This window comes from Chenopodium album, chromosome 27, assembly GCF_948465745.1.
Source record: "Chenopodium album chromosome 27, dcCheAlbu1.1, whole genome shotgun sequence".
In the NCBI taxonomy this organism is placed as follows: domain Eukaryota; kingdom Viridiplantae; phylum Streptophyta; class Magnoliopsida; order Caryophyllales; family Amaranthaceae; genus Chenopodium; species Chenopodium album.
The window spans coordinates 16980896-16998467 of NC_137860.1; the positions used below are offsets into that span (position 1 = coordinate 16980896).

The window sequence follows — 17572 nt, forward strand, 5'->3', positions numbered from 1 at the left end:
GATTCCTCGAAGGAACCGGAAAAGAAATATTTTAAGGCTACTCGACAACCTTGACTATGCATCCCCTTTCCTTAGGCAATGACCCATGATGCCCTCCCCCGAATAGTGACTCAACTATCTAGGTCGAAAGGTCTTTCCCCAAGGTTGTAACGTAAGGCATAAAGGGTGAAGGTAGGCTAAAATTTAAAAATTTGGTGATTTTCCTAAAAAGTGAAGCAAAAGGGTGATCAATCCTTAACACCACAATCAAGAAATTACCAAACAAAAACAACACCCCCAAGCTTACTTGAAGCTATACACACAAAAATATATACAAAAAGCGTACACGCTTCTCCCCCAAGCTAAAATGAAGCATTGTCCTCAATGCTTAGTAGGGGAAAAGAATACATCAAAATATTTTTGAATTTTTCACTTTTTCATTTTTTTTGTTTTTGTATTGTATTTGCAAAGTCCTTGCCTTTTGCTTAATTCGGACGGCTTTTCTTAAATGCAAATTATTAGTCCATGCCAGTTGGACGACTTTTCCACATATATTTGCCATTATTCACAAAGAAAATGAAATCACAAACTTGCTTTCATAAAAACCAAAATTCCAACTTACCCACCACAAACTTCATCTCAAATGATCATATTGCTTCACAAAAATCAAGAAAATATAGAAATGAAACAAAAGGTCAAATAAGTAAAGATGTGGCTAGAAAAGAAGGGATAAGGCTCAAATGGTTGCAAGAAGGCAAATGTAAACCCAAAAATAAAGAAAATAACAAAATATAAAAAAAATGAAAAATACCACCCCGAAAAATGTGCCTTTGTCCTTCCTAGATAGTTCGGTCTCGTGTTTGAGAATCATACATCAAGCTTTATTAGATTAGGTTTGCATAGTCAAGCATCCACGCCGCTCATACAAGGAATGTTGAAGGCTAGAAAAACAAGTAACCTCACAAGGTTGTGGCAAAAACTCACTAGTGGTGTCAAACCAACTATAGGAAGCAACTACCAACGTACCACAAACAAGTAGAATCCGGCTTCATGATCCTCCTAGTTCAAACCAACTACCCTAGCACACACTATCCTAGAGTCAACCGAACATAGTCTCAAACCGTGCATACCTTTACAACCTAGGAAGAAAATCATGCAAAAGACAAGTCCAATGTACAAGGTTCATTCCATAAGAAAAGAAATGAAAAACAATGCCTCAAAATCACATCAAAAATGAAAAGGAAAATAAAGGAAAGTAAGAGAAAAAGTAAAATAAAAGAGAGTAGAAGAAAAGAAACGGAGACATAGAAAAGGAAAACATAGGAGAAAAAGCATGCAAAGGACTAGAAAGCAAGTTAAGCACATAAAGTTCCCAATCGACAAACAAGTGATCGATAGACAACAAAGTCACCGATCCCAAACACATTACGTGTTAACAAGCATCCATCCTCGAACCATTCAACTTCTCGTAAACTAATCCTATACTATGCAACCAAGGAAAATAAAGAGAAAATAAGAAAGATCTCACCGGGATTCCAAGCTTAGCAAAAATAAATGAAGCGATTAGAAACCACCTCGTAGCATGCCATATCCATAAGCTCTTCAAGGAACCAAGTGAGAAAAAGAAATAAAAGAAACTATGAACAAAGAAAATGGTTAGTAACTTCAAAACAAATAAAAGAAAACAACAAATAAAAGGAAACTAAACTAAGCAAGAAGTATATACAACTAAAGGAAAGAAAAGCTAAACTAACCAAAGAATAGAAAGAATAAAAGAAATAAAGCTAAGTAAACAATAAAGTCTAATCTAACTAAAGAACTACTCTAAACTACAAGATTTGGATTTAAGGGATTTGGATTAAAGGGTTTTGGATTAAGGGATTTGGATATAAGGGATCATCAACAACAACATGCCAAGCAAAACATCGCCCCAAACAACAAGCATCCAAGCAAATCGGGCAAACAAGCTAGCTACAAGGAAAGTAGCCTAGAGATCAAGAAAATGAGGTAAACAAACAAGAGGAATGAAAAATAAACATGCAAGAAACTAAGATATGTACACAACAACAAAATTGGTCACCGAGCAAGTTATTAGTTCCCCCAAGCTAGATAAAAATACATCTCAACATCCCAATCAAAACAAAACATGCATCAAAAATATAAGGGATGGAGGCAAAAAGCATGAGAAGCTAAAGGGAACTAATAACTACTAGCATCACCACCACCACTCCCACTCGGCCCGGCCCCATCGGGGTTTCTGTTGCGCTCGGGGTCATCGAAGGGATGAGGGTAGGGCTCCCATCCTCCGGTGTACCCCTCGGGCCACCCATAACGCCCCTTGAAAAGATCTTGTTGCCAAGGAGCAAGAGGGGTGAAGTTATCGGGCAAAGTGAGTTCAAAGGGGTGGTTGGGATAGACATGGGGGTAGTTAGGATCACCCCTATAGTCACTATCACACGGAGCCTTGTAATCATAATTACCGTGCTCGTCCGGGTAATAGTGACGCTCGGTGTCGGGGTTAGAAGGCCCCGACCAATAAGGATGCCCATACGAAGGTAGAGGACCTTGTTGGGGCGGGAAGTACGGATAGTTAACCGGGGGAGTAATGTCCCCACGGTTAACCTCCGCCTCATAAATTTGTTGTTGTTGTGTAAACATACCTTGCTGCATCTCTTGAAGACCTCTTAGTTGCTCATAGATGGCCCCAAAGTCTTGATCATACATGCCATCCACGTGGATTTTCACTCCACTCATTTGCTCACTAAGAGCCCTAAAATCCGCATTGGCGAAAGCATGTTGCCCTTGCTCTTGCTCTTGCTCTTGAGGAGCTTGTTGTTGTGGAGAATAATGTTGTTGTTGTTGATGTTGTTGTTGTTGATGTTGTTCTTCTTCATTATCTTCTTCCTCATCCTCCTCGGAGTCAAAGTTGCATCCCCGATCTGCCACACATTGTTGGGAATCCTAGCCACACATTATCTTCTTCCTCATCCTCCTCGGAGAATAATGCCGGAAGGACTTGGGAACATGCCACACATTGTTGGCAATCCTAGCCAAAGAAGTCAAGCTGGGGTTAGGCAAGTAGCACCAATGCTCGTTGCCCCTAAGCCACTCATATCTCCCTTCGCTAAAGCCCTTGGAGATAAATTGGATTTGACCCAATTGTTGCATATCGAGGTAAATAGAAGTTGCATCCCCGATCTCCTTACAAAATGGGAGATAATCATCGAGGCGAAGGCGAGTCAATAGCCTAGTTACCATGCCCCCACATGGGATCTCTCCCGTCCTCCTCTTGCGAAGATCCAAACAATATTGGGCAAAGATATAGCCCAAGTTCAACCGGCCCACATACTCCGGGCGGGTAGACAACCAAAGGACCTTGAGCTCCAACTTACTCAACTTCCCCATTTCTTGTTTGGGGAACAAAACATAGCCCAAAAGACGGTGTACAACCCTAAGGCAAGGTTGGTACACCTCTGAGATCTTAGCCCGGTTGGTGATAAACGCATTACCACCTGAGATGTCTTCCCACCATGAGTGTTGATCATACTCCGGGAAAATGTAGTGTTCAACGTTGACAATATCCCCATGGGGATCAAAATCTAGAGCGGCGTTGAACTCTTCCAATGATTGGTCGAAGATGTGGTTGAACAATTGGAAACGCACCCTATATACCCCTCCTACGGGTACTAGCTCTAAGGTAGCCAAGAACTCCAAAGTAGGCTCCTTATAGGTGCGGTAGGAATCGGTGATGAAAGAACCCAATCTGAGATTTAGAAGCAACGACCGCACATCATTATCAATACCCAACTTCAGCATATCGGGTTGGAAGTAGTGGCGGGTTTGTTTTAGGATTCTTTCATCCTTCAAGTTTTGGTAGAAGGTCTTTTGTTTGTCGGTGAAGTTTTTCTTTTTGGGAAGAAAGGTTGGGGGTCGTGTTTGAGTGGAGGAAGGGTTGGAAGTACTAGGCCTAGAAGATGTAATAGGCCTAGAGGAGGTACTTAGGCGAGGAGGTTCATCGATGCTAACATCGGTTTTCCTTTTCTTGGTGAGTTTCTTGAAGTATTTAGACATTTTTGAGAGGCTAAGAAAGATCACCAACAACCAACAAGAAGCAAAACCAATGAACCAAGAATACCACACCCAAATTCACCACTTACTACTAAAATCACCAAACTCCAAATTCACACTTCTTTTCAATCAAACCAATTTCAAACCAATCCACAACACCAATAATCCAAGAAAAACTCCTTTTCAACAATGTAAGAACAACCACAAGACCAATACCAAAATCACCATATACTACCAATACTCCAAAAATTCAACTCACAAGATTTCAACCAAAAATGATGAGAATCACTACAAAATCAACAAACAACACAATGTTATGCAAAATCAATCAACAAACATTACCAAATCACAACCAATATCAAGATCAAGCATAAAAAATCACAAAATCAATACTACACTATTCATGCTCATACAAATTTTCAATCTATGCAAATTTATGATATAAATGGCAAAATTAAAGCAAGGATTAGTGATTATACCATAAAAGAAGCAAGATTAACCAATTTTGAGCAAGCAATTTGAATCCATAAAGGAAGCTTCAAATTCGGTCACCAAGAGTAGGAGAGAGAGTGAGTGAAATTAAGGTCAATTTGTGAGGAATTTGTAGTGTAGAAAGCTTTGTGAGTGATTTTAATTGAAATTGGAGTGATTTTGGTGAGGATTTGAGTGATTGTTGATGATGAATGAAGGAGTAGAAGGTGCGCACAAGGAGGGTTTTGGAAGAGGAAGTGCGTGAGGAAGATAGAGGAAATGAGGAAATGAAGGGAAAAAAGGAGGAAGAAGGAGGATATAGCCGTCCAGCTAATGTGCGGCCGCACAAGACTGATGTGCGCCCGCACACGCAAGCTGTGCGCCCGCACCAGCCTCGTGTGCGGCCGCACACCCCTATGCGTCTCCCTTCCTTCTTTTTTTTCTCAAAAATTTGATACTTACTGCCTATTTGGGTGCGCACATGAATCATGATGGTGATGAGGAACAACAAAGGCAGTAGCAAAAATCATTTTCAAAGCCCTCAAAGTTGAAAATTCATGTGCTCACCACAAAAATTCACTAAGTATCAATTTCCTCCAACTTTCAAAACATGAATTTCCTATCTCACCTCTCTAAAATTCTTACCCCTTTTACCTTAAATTTCGATTAGAATCGAACGCAATGTGATTTGTGCCATGAACACCTTCTATTCATCATGCATACTTGTAAAATTCCAATCCCGCAAAAGGACATCCTAAAAATCCAAACAAGTAGAAAAGTAAAAGAAAAGACAAAGTAATAAAAGAAACAAAAATGAGAAAATTCAAAAATCAAAGAGAAAGGTTAGAAACTCCGGGTTGCCTCCCAGGAAGCGCTTGCTTAAGGTCCTAAGCTCGACCCTTCCTCTAAATCATGGAGGATCAAAGAACACCACCTTCTTCAAGGTAGTTGATAGAGCAAAATCTTCTTCAATTTTGAGCAACTTCTCATCGTTGCTTAATGAAACCTTCACAAAATTCTTTTCAAATTCTTCTTTTTCCTTTCTCAACTTCTTTCTTTTCCTTGCTTTCTTCGAGTCACGGGCCTTTTTCTTCGGCTTGACTTCAACATCTTTAATCATGGAATCTATCTCTTCATCTTGAGAATTAAGCTTGAACCAATTTGGGATCTTAATTTCTTTCTCATCCCTTGGCTTTTGAATTACAAATTCTTCTTCACTAACATCATTAAGACTTGCACAAACATCATCAACAATCTCAAAAACATCGTTAGTAGAAGAATCAATCATGCACATATCATCAATGGAACGAGAAAGACTAGCACATGCTATATCTTGCACACAAGATAATGACTCATGCATTGGCTTCAACTTAAAACTCTCTTCCAATTTTCCACATCTGAAAGTGATTTGACCTCCCTTCACATCTATTAAAGCTCCCGAGGTGGCTAAGAAAGGCCTCCCTAAAATGATTGGAATATGCTCATCCTCCTCAATCTCCAAAAAAACAAAATCAACGGGAAAGACAAACTCTCCAATCTTTAAAGGAACATCATCAATTCTTCCCTTAGAAAGCTTAATAGAGCGATCGGCCAATTGAAGTGTTATATTAGATGGTTGAAACTCACCTAGATCAAGCCTTTTGAAAACCGAAAAGGGCATAATACTCACACTAGCCCCTAGATCACACAAAGCATTCTCAAAAACCATTTTCTTAATTTGACAAGGGATTGAAAAATTCCCTGGATCTTCCATCTTCTTTGGAAGCTCACCATGGATAAGAGCACTAAAACACTTCCCTCCTTCCACCGAACTACCCTCATCAAAATCTTCCTTCTCCTCTAGTATCTCCCTAAGGAACTTGGATTACTTAGGCATATCGGGAATTGGCTCGGTAGAGGTTGTGGAATCATGAACATCCTTAAGAACTTCAAGAAACTTCCCAAATTGCTCATCCATGTTGAATCTCAAATATTTTTGGGGATATGGTAGATCGAGAAATCTCTCTACCTCACTCATCTTTTCAACAACACACTCTTCTTTTTTCTCAACCTCACAATAAATTTCCTTGGACTCAACCCTCTCCACTTCATTCTCCATAGAACCACTCTCATCTCTTTCCTCTTTTGAACATGAAACTCCCTCATCAAAATCATTTCCACCACTTGTGGCAATAGAGTACATGGGTTTCTTTGGTTCAACACCTTGGGAAGGCAAAGATGAAGGACTAGCAAAATCCTTAATAGTGCTTGCTAATTGGGTAATTTGAGTCTCACGCATCTTATTGTGGGTCATCATCTCATTGAATTTCTTATCACTAACCGCCATATAGGTGTTAATGATCTTGGTTTGATTATCAATCAACTCCTCCAAAGTAGTCCTAGGAGAAGAAGGTTGTGAATAGGAATTTTCACCTTGAGTCTTTGGAACAAAACCGGGTGGGGGACCTCTTTGAGCATTGTTTTGAAAATTTCCCCTTCCTTGATTATTCCAATTACCCCTATTTTGATTTGAACCATAACCTTGATTATGGTTACCACCACCATGATTATGGTTACCATTACCTTGGTTTTGATTACCATAATTTTGTTTTTGATTACCATAATTTTGGCTTTGATTTTGGCCACTATAACCTTGGTTATTATGGTTACCATGAGAACCTTGGTTCCAATAACCACCACCATGATTATAGTTGTCAAAATTGCCTTGGTTTTGGTAATTCCTATTCCATTGACCTCTTTGAATTTCAAACCTTTGAGCATTGTTATTTGACACAAAATTCACATGTTCACACTCATTGTTATCAAACTCATCAACACATTCATTATTGCAATTGCTAGAGTCATGATCATATGATCCACATGCATCACAAAACAAGCAACCCATAGGCATATTATGTGAAGTGGGAGGGGTTTGAGAGTTAGAAGAAGTACATCTCCCCTTAAATTGGGAGAGAAGATTTTAAGCTTGAGAAGAGGAAGAAACACTCTCCAACTTAGCTTTGATTACGGTCACCTCCTTTCCCAAGTTTGTCAATTCAGAGGAAAGATTGTTGATGGCATTGAGATGGTCCACCGAATACAACGAAGATTGCTTGCTTGAAGAATCTCTTACCCCATCTTGCCAATCTCTATAGTAAGTCACCACATCCTCTATAGTGTCCACAACTTCTTCTTTGGTCTTGTTCATGATAGGACCGTCGGGCCCTCCATCAAGGCATGACATGCCTTGGGGACTCAAACCACCATAGAAGATTTGGATCACTTGGTATGTTGGAATTCCGTGGTGAGGACATTCTCTTTGATACTCCTTGAATCTTTCCCATGCTTCATAGAGACTCTCATTTGGCTTTTGCTTGAACTGTTGAATTAAAGCCCTTGCCTCCGCTGTCTTCTTTTGAGGATAGAAACGGGACAAGAAAGCTTTAGTGACATCATCCCACGTTCTCAATGAATTGGGCTTCACCTCTTTGTCTAGCCATTCAAAAGATCTTCCTATGAGGGAGAAATGGAACAACTTAAGGCAGATAAACTCTAGAGACACTCCATTGACCTTGATTGTGTTGCAATATTTTTCAAACTCCTTAAGATCGTTCAATGGGCTCTCATTCTTAGCCCCACTATATTGTCTCCTCTCAATTAGGGTAATCATTGCCGACCGAATTTCAAAATCGTTTGCCGGTGTTGTAGGTGGAGCTATGCCGCTCTCAAACCTATATGCACCGGGCACTCCTAATTCCTTCAAGGCAATTCTCGGATTCTCTCCCATGACTTGATCTTGTTCAATTTCTTCTACACTTGAAGAACTATAATCCAATGTCTTGTTTGCTACTCTCCTCCTTGAGAGAGTTCTTTCAATCTCCGGATCAAAGGGAACAATTGAACGATCTCGGGACCTATGCATACAAAACTCAAAGAAAATATTAGTAGCACGGCTACAAGTGTAGCCTAAAGTGTAACATATTTTTGTATTTTGCAAATAAAGTGGATTAGACTCAACAACAATATGCACTCAAAGTACCATTTCCCGGCAACAGCGCCATTTTGATGGGAGGAGGAACGGTAGGTCGTTGGGCTACCACCCCACCCAATCAAACAATATTTATAACTCAACAAACCCCTATAGAAGTGTAGTGGTAAGTCGAGGTCGAACCCAAAGAATGGAAGTTGAATGTATATTGCCTAATGTCGAGCTACTCCGAAGTCAAATGCGGGGTTTATGGTAGAAACTAGAGCTAGAGCTAATCGATGCAATTGAACTTGTATAAAATCAATATAAAAGACACTAGGGGAATGGATCCACATGTAATTGCAATGGAGAATGGTAATTTTGGAGGTCAAACCAACTAAGTCAAATGATATGAAGGAAGATCAAACATGTATCCAAAAGAGCATACCAAGATAATTCTCCTAGAGGTCTAACTAGCGCCAACTACACTAAACACTACCTAGGAAAACGTCACAAGATACCTCAATCGAGAAATTGCAAGTTACTAATCAATGGTCCGTATTATAGCAAGCTTACAATGCAATCTAGTGCAACAATTAAAGATGGCCAAGCTTCAACCAATTACACACATGCACATGAATTATCAACCAAATTTAATCATATCATCTCAACTCCATCAATTATCCCCAAATTACTCTAATCCATCACTCATACATGCTTCACCATTTCCCTAGCTAGAAAACTACTCACTAGCCATGGAAACTAAGATCAAAACTACACTAATCATCAATTTCATCATCAACATATTTGAAATCAAAGATCAAATCAACAATCAATCAAACTTCAATCAAACATCAAACAAACTTCAATCAATCGACAATAATGTGGAAAACAAATGAAATCAACTAAAATCAAACTTATATTGAAATGAAAGATGAAGATCCTTACAAACTTTGATCACAAGATCAATTACAATGAAGAATTCTTGAAAAATCAACAAAAAACCATGAGTTTCTCTCTCTTCAATCCTTGAGTTTCTCTCTCTAAAATTCTAATAAAAAACGAAGATCTAACTTTCTTAATGAATTCTTAATAAAAAAACTTATCAAAAAATCGAAGGAAATAACTATTTACACAAAGAGGAGGTCGGTATTTACGCCCAAAAATAGACCCACGCCGGTGCGGTCGCACATAGGAGAGAGAGTGGCGCACACGGGAAATACACCTAGAAAGGTGCGCCCGCACGCACCAGGTGTGCGGCCGCACATATGTCGATGATGGTGTTGGAGTGCGCTCGCACCAAACTGGGTAAGTCCCTCTCTTCTCTTCGTCCTAGCTCATGTGGTACACACATCCTAGATGCTGGTGATGGAGGACGAGGTAGGCAGCAACTTCCTTGGAATTCTTGAAGAATATAAGCCATGAAAAGAGCATAAACAAGGTCTTGAGGCATGCTCCTCGGATCCCCCTTTGACTTGAAACTCTTTGCACAAGCATAAGGCATGACAAACAATGAAAAACCATGGAGAGGAAGCTCGGGAATTCTTTGACAATCAATCACAACCTACAAACAAAGGATAAAAAGCAAATAAAAGGGAAAAATAACAAGTAAACTAGAAAATGCACAAAATAGAGAAACTAACTAAGAAAAGCATAAAATGAAGAAAATAAGAATAAAACTAAGGAAAACTAAAGAAAAGGGTAATAAAATGAAATGAAATTCATCCAAAAAGAGATCAAATGAGTGCCATAAATGTCACTCATCATTAATGCTAAAATATTTCGTCTTAGGCAAGTAGATTTGCTTGGCCAAGCTATTTGCCTGACTGAGCTGCTGCTCAGCAGCCTTTTATCGCAGCAACGCGCGCAGGGTGCTTGCCCAGGCAGCCTTGCTCGAGCAAGCTGCTATGCGTGACCGAGCACCCTGCCTCGCACTGCAGCAGCGCTCAGCCCGAAGCATCCTTGCGCGCAGCAGCTCGGCCAGGCAGCCTTGCGTGGGCGAGCAGCTAGGCCTGACCAAGCTGCCTGTTGCACATATATAAGTTGCTGCATTATTTTTTCCAGCCCATTTTCGACCATTCTTGCTGCTGATTTGCGTCTCTTCACTCCTCTTTCTCTCTCTAAAATTCACCCTACCATTTCTACTCTAATTTTCTTTCTTTTTCTTTTGTTTTCCCACTAAAAATCATCAATTTACATCATTTTCTTCATCATTAACAACAAATTTCATACCAATTTTAAGAAATTCACAAATTTTTCTTACTTTTGAAAAATTTGGGGATTTGATTTTGGTAAGAATTCTTGTTCAAGGCTAGCATTTAGAGATTTTCTATTCACACCTTTTGCATTTTAAGGTTTTATTTCTTGATTGAGACATGATTTCTTCACTTTCTTTGAATTTTTCATGATTCTTACCTTACTACTTAGAACCCTAATTTTTGCAATTTTAGTATGCTTTGTTTATGCATTCCTTTTACTTGCCCATTGATGAAATTGATGTTTGATGATGATTTTTGTGTTATTTTCATGTTTCGTTTGGATTATTGTTTGATTTTCATGATTTCACCATTGTCATACATAATTGTTTTCTTGGAAGATTTTTTTCATGAATATGCTCACTAGTTTGATTATCCTAGGTTTAATTTGAATAACTTTCATGAATGAGCATGCTATTTCACCATACTTTGATTAGCTCATTTTGCAAATATTTCATGTTTGGTTCATTTTGTGAGTCATAAATGCCATGGTAATGATACCTATATAATCTGGGTGGATCAACTTTGCGTGTGCTAGTTTGTTTTTCTATGTTTCCCACGCATATTTTGTTGTTTGTTTTGTAGATGGCTTCTCGTGGTAAATGGCCTCGAATCGAAGCTAGTTCTTCAACGTCAAGGACGGTTCACCCCCCTCCTACTCATTTGGATACTATGGACATTGAGTTCTCCACCAAAGCTCAATGGGATATCTATGCTAAGCTGATCACACGAAGTGTGCATCCTACTTGGTTCTATTGTGAGGAGACGACTAAAACATTCTTCATTCATAACGAGGTTATGCATCTAGACACTAATCTCGGTTTGGATGGTTTTCTATCCAAGCATGCTCTCACCTACACTCGACTCACATATGAGTTCTTAGCCTCATTTCGTGTACATTAAAAACTTGAGGGAGACGACAATTTGAATACATCAATTTTCAAGTCTTTAACACCGATTATTCCATGAAGAAATCTTCACTAAGCCATGCGTTCAATCTACATCATCATAAAAATCAACATTTGCCAATCGTCGGATATATAACTAAGGAACATGGATATGACGAATCACGTTGGTGGGGGTCCATCTCAGTTGAGCGTATCTTCAAATCGAAGAACTCAAAGTCTACTTCCATCCTACACATGGTACTACGCTATTTTGCTCGCCTCCTCTTATATGCTTTTCATTCTAAACACTCCGTTGGGTCTCTTTCTCATGAGGAGGTTGCTTGGTTATGGATGGCAACAAAGGAAAAAGGTACGGTTGGCCATATCGACTTTGTTTCTCATTTTGTCAAGCGTCTTGTTGAGACTAGGGATGGACTCGCCCAGGGTGGTGGTATCCAATTGGGAGGCATGATCACATTAATTGTGCTTTGTATTAATAAGGAAAAGGTTGATGAATCAATGCTCGCCAACATGCCCTATGTTCGTCATCCGGGTGACGAGGGTAAGAATACAATGTTTTTTCATATGAAGGCCATGGTCAAAGCTAAATTACTTGAGCGCAATAAGGATCCTTCTCTTTATCTTTGGAAGGTCGCCAAGACATTTGATTGGTCCCTTGTTACAAATGAAGAATTCGTTGCGGTTCACCATGGCTGATGAGTGACAATTATGGCCCTCATTTGGTTCCTTTTTGGATGATTTCTATTTCATTTTATCTCTCTTTTCTTTAGTTTTCCTTAGTTTTATTCTTGTTTTCTTCATTTTATGCTTTTTGTAGTTAGTTTCTCTATTTCATGTTTTTTCTAGTTTACTTGTTATTTTTCTCTTTTACTTGCTTTTTATCATTTGTTTGTAGGTGGTAATTGATTGTCCAAGAATTCCCGAGCTTCCTCTCTATGAGCTTTCATTTTTTTCATGCCTGAAGAAGGTGCAAGAAGCTCCAAGTCAAAGGTGGATCCAAGGGGCAAGCTTCAAAGTCTTGTTTATGCCTTCCTCATGGCTTATACTTTTCAAGAAATTCAAGAAAGTTTCTGCCTACTTTGTCCTCCATCATCATCACCTAGGATGTGTGCACTACTTGAGCTAGGACGAAGAGAAGTAGGGGGAAAGACCCAGGGTTGTGCGGGCGCACTAAAGGAGTGTGCGGCCGCACATCTGTCGTGTCTGGCCGCACACCAGGTGCGTGCGGGCGCACCTGTCTGGGTGTGTTCCCGTGCGCACCATTCTCTCTCCTTCGAGCGCCCGCACCGACGTGGGTCATTTCTTGGGCGTCATTACCAACCTCCTCTTTGTATATATAGTTATTTCAACCTATTTTTTGCAAGAAGTTTTTAAATTGAATTTGATAGTTAGTTTTGGGAGAATTTTAGAGAGAGAAACTCAAGAACTTTAGAGAGAAAAACTCATGATTTTTGGTGATTGTTCAAGGATTCCTCATTGTATTTAATCTTTAGATCAAAGTTTTGTAAGGATTTTCTTCTTGATTTCAATACAAGTTTGATTCTAGTTGATTTCATTTGTTTTCCATGTTATTGAGGATTGATTTGGTTATTGATTGAATTTTGATTGATTTTAATTGATTGTTGGTTTAATCTTTGATTTCAATTATGTTGATGATGAAATTGATGATTGTTGTAGTTTTGATCTTGATTCCTATGGCTAGTGAGTAGTTTCCTAGCTAGGGAAATGGTGAAGCATGTTTGAATAATGGATTAGAGTAATTTGGGGATAATTGATGGAGTTGATGATATGATTAAATTTGGTTGATAATTCATGTGCATGTGTGTGATTAATTGAGGTTTGGCCATATTTGATTATTGCACTAGATTGCATTGTGAGCTTGCTATGATACGGACCATTGATTAGTAACTTGCAATTTCACGATTCAGGTGCTTTGTGACGTTCCTTAGGTAGTGTTTAGCGTAGTTGACGCTAGTTAGACCTCTAGGTGAACCATCTTAGTATGCTCTTTTAGATACATGATGATCTTCCTTCATATCACTTGACTTAATCGGTTTGACCTCCCAAATTACCATTTTCCATTACAATTACATGTGGATCCATTGCCCTAGTGTCTTTAAATTGATTTCATATAAGTTCTTGCATCATTTAGCTCTAGCTCTAGTTTCCTTCATAAACCCCTTTTATTTGACTTCGAATTAGCTTGACTTAGACATTGTGCATTCGACCTCCATTCCTTTGGGTTCGACCTTGACTTACCACTACGCTAAATAGGGGTTTGTTAAGTTATAAATTTTGTTTAATTGGGTGGGGTGGTAGCCCAACGACCTACCGTTCTCCTTCCCATCAAAATGGCGTCGTTGCCGGGGAATGGTGCTTTGAGTGCATGTTGTTGTTGAGTCTATTTCATTTCATTTGCAAAATACAAACAGATTTTACACTTTAGGCTACACTTGTAGCCGTGCTACTTAAATTTTCTTTGAGTTTTGTATGCATAGATCCCGAGATCGCTCATTTGTTCCCTTTGATCCAGAGATTGAAAGAACTCTCTCTAGGAGGAGAGTAGCAAACAAGACCTTGGATTATAGTTCCTCAAGCGAAGAAGAGATTGAACAAGAGCAAGTCATGGGAGAACAACCAAAAGTTGCCTTGAAAGAGTTGGGAGTACCCGGTGCATATAGGTTCGAGAGCGGCATAGCTCCACCTACTACACCGGCAAACGACTTTCAAATTCGGCCGGCAATGATCACCCTAATAGAGAGGAGACAATATAGTGGGGCAAAGAACGAGAGCCCATTGAACCATCTTAAGGAGTTTGAAAAATATTGCAACACGATCAAGGTTAATGGAGTGTCTCAAGAATTCATCCGCCTTAAGTTGTTCCCTTTTTCTCTCTTAGGAAGGTCTTTGGAATGGCTAGACAAAGAGGTGAAGCCCAATTCATTGAAAAAATGGGATGATGTCACTAAAGCTTTCTTGTCCCGTTTCTATCCTCAAAAGAAAACGGCGGAGGCAAGAGCTTTAATTCAAGGATTCAAGCAGAAGCCAAATGAGAGTCTTTATGAGGCATGGGAGAGATTCAAGGAGTATCAAAGAGAGTGCCCTCACCACGAAATTCCAACATATCAATTGATCCAAATCTTCTACGGTGGTTTGAGTCCTCAAGGAAAAGCATGCCTTGATGGAGGGGCCGGTGGTCCAATCATGAACAAAACCGAAGATGAAGTTGTGGACATAATAGAGGATGTGGTGACTTACTATAGAGATTGGCAAGACGGGGAAAGAGATTCTTCAAGCAAGCAATCTTCGTTGTATTCGGTGGACCATCTTAATGCCATCAACAATCTTTCCTCTCAAATGACAAACTTGGGAAAGGAGATGACGGCGATCAAGGCCAAGTTGGAGAGTGTTTCTTCCTCTCTCCAAGCTCTAAATCTTCCCTCCCAAATTAAGGGGAGAGGTACTTCTTCTAACTCTCAAACTCCTTCTACTTCACATAATATGCCTATGGGATTTTTGTTTTGTGATGTATGTGGATCATATGGCCATGATTCTAGAAATTGCATCAATGAATGTGTTGATGAATTTGACAACAATGAGTGTGAACATGTTAATTTTGTGTCAAACAACAATGTTCAAAGGTTTGATAATCAAAGAGGCCAATGGAATAGGAATTACCAAAACCATGGCAATTTTGACAACTATAATCATAATGGTGGTTATAGGAACCAAGGGAATCAAGGTTCTCGTGGTAACCATAACCAAGGTTATAGTGGCCAAAATCAAAGCCAAAATTATGGTAATCAAAACCAAAATTATGGTAATCAAAACCAAGGTTATGTAAATCATAACCAAGGTAATGGTAACCATAATCATGGTGGTGGTAACCATAATCAAGGTTATGGTTCAAATCAAAATAGGGGTAATTGGAACAATCAAGGAAGGGGAAATTTTCAAAAGAACGCTCAAAGAGGTCCCCCACCCGGTTTTGTTCCAAAGACTCAAGGTGAAAATTCCTATTCACAACCTTCTTCTCCCAGGTTCACTTTGGAGGAGTTGATTGATAATCAAACCAAGATCATTAACACCTATATGGCAGTTAGTGATAAGAAATTCAATGAGATGATGACCCACAATAAGATGCTTGAGAATAAAATTACCCAATTAGCAAGCACTATTAAGGATTTTGCTAGTCCTTCATCTTTGCCTTCCCAAGGTGTTGAACCAAAGAAACCCGTGTACTCTATTGCCACAAGTGGTGGAAATGATTTTGATGAGGGAGTTTCTTGTTCAAAAGAGGAAAGAGATGAGAGTGGTGCTATGGAGAATGAAGTGGAGAGGGTTGAGTCCAAGGAAATTTATTGTGAGGTTGAGGAAAAAGAAGAATGTGTTGTTGAAAAGATGAGTGAGGTAGAGAGATTTACCGATCTACCATATCCCCAAAAATATTTGATATTCAAAATGGATGAGCAATTTGGGAGTTCCTTGGAGTTCTTAAGGAAATTCATGATTCCACACCCTCTACCGAGCCAATTCCCGACATGCCTAAGTACTCCAAGTTCCTTAAGGAGATACTAGAGGAGAAGGAAGATTTTGATGAGGGTAGTTCGGTGGAAGGAGGGATGTGTTTTAGTGCTCTTATCCATGGTAAGCTTCCGGAGAAGATGGAAGATCCGGGGAATTTTTCAATCCCTTGTCAAATTAAGAAAATGGTTTTTGAGAATGCTTTGTGTGATCTAGGGGCTAGTGTGAGTATTATGCCCTTTTCGGTTTTCAAAAGGCTTGATCTAGGTGAGCTTCAACCATCTAATATAACACTTCAATTGGCCGATCGCTCTATTAAGCTTCCTAAGGGAAGAATTGATGATGTTCCTTTAAAGATTGGAGAGTTTGTTTTTCCCGTGGATTTTGTTGTTTTGGAGATTGAGGAGGATGAGCATATTCCAATCATTTTAGGGAGGCCTTTCTTAGCCACCTCGGGAGCTTTAATAGATGTGAAGGGAGGTCAAATCACTTTGAGATGTGGAAAATTGGAAGAGAGTTTTAAGTTGAAGCCAATGCATGAGTCCTTATCTTGTGTGCAAGATATAGCATGTGCTAGTCTTTCTCGTTCCATTGATGATATGTGCATGATTGATTCTTCTACTAACGATGTTTTTGAGATTGTTGATGATGTTTGTGCAAGTCTTAATGATGTTAGTGAAGAAGAATTTGTAATTCAAAAGCAAAGGGATGAAAAAGAAATTGAGATTCCAAATTGGTTCAAGCTTAATTCTCAAGATGAAGAGAAAGCTTCCATGATTAAAGATGTTGAATTCAAGCCGAAGAAAAAGGCCCGTGACTCGAAGAAAGCAAGAAAAAGAAAGAAGTTGAGAAAGGAAAAAGAAGAATTTGAAAAGAATTTTGTGAAGGTTTAATTAAGCAACGATGAGAAGTTGCTCAAAATCGAAGAAGATTTTGCTCTATCAACTACCTTGAAGAAGGTGGTGTTCTTTGATCCTCCATTATTTGGAGGAAGGGTCGAGCTTAGGACCTTAAGCAAACGCTTCCCGGGAGGCAACCCGGAGTTTCTAACTTTTCTCTTTGATTTTTGAATTTTCTCATTTTTGTTTCTTTTATTACTTTGTCTTTTCTTTTACTTTTCTACTTGTTTGGATTTTTAGGATGTCCTTTTGTCGGATTGGAATTCTACAAGTATGCATGATGAATAGAAGGTGTTCATGGCACAAATCACATTTTGTTCGATTCTAATCGAAATTTGAGGTAAAAGGGTAAGAATTTTAGAGAGGTAAGATAGGAAATTCATGTTTTGAAAGTTGGAGGAAATTGATACTTAGTGAATTTTTGTGGTGAGCACATGAATTTTCAACTTTGAGGGCTTTGAAAATGATTTTTGCTACTGCCTATGTTGTTCCTCATCACCATCATGATTCATGTGCGCACCA

At 39.2% G+C, this 17572-nt stretch overlaps 1 non-coding gene and 1 pseudogene across 1 annotated transcript; one reads left to right on the forward strand and one right to left on the reverse strand.

Annotated features, from left to right (window-relative positions):
• Positions 1 to 7793: 7793 nt before the first annotated feature.
• On the forward strand, positions 7794 to 7899 carry LOC145621694 (small nucleolar RNA R71). Its single transcript, XR_014108505.1, has one exon. It is a non-coding gene; the product is annotated as a small nucleolar RNA R71 (small nucleolar RNA).
• A 6745-nt stretch (positions 7900 to 14644) lies between these two features.
• Positions 14645 to 14743, reverse strand: LOC145621668 (small nucleolar RNA R71; annotated as a pseudogene).
• Positions 14744 to 17572: the final 2829 nt, after the last annotated feature.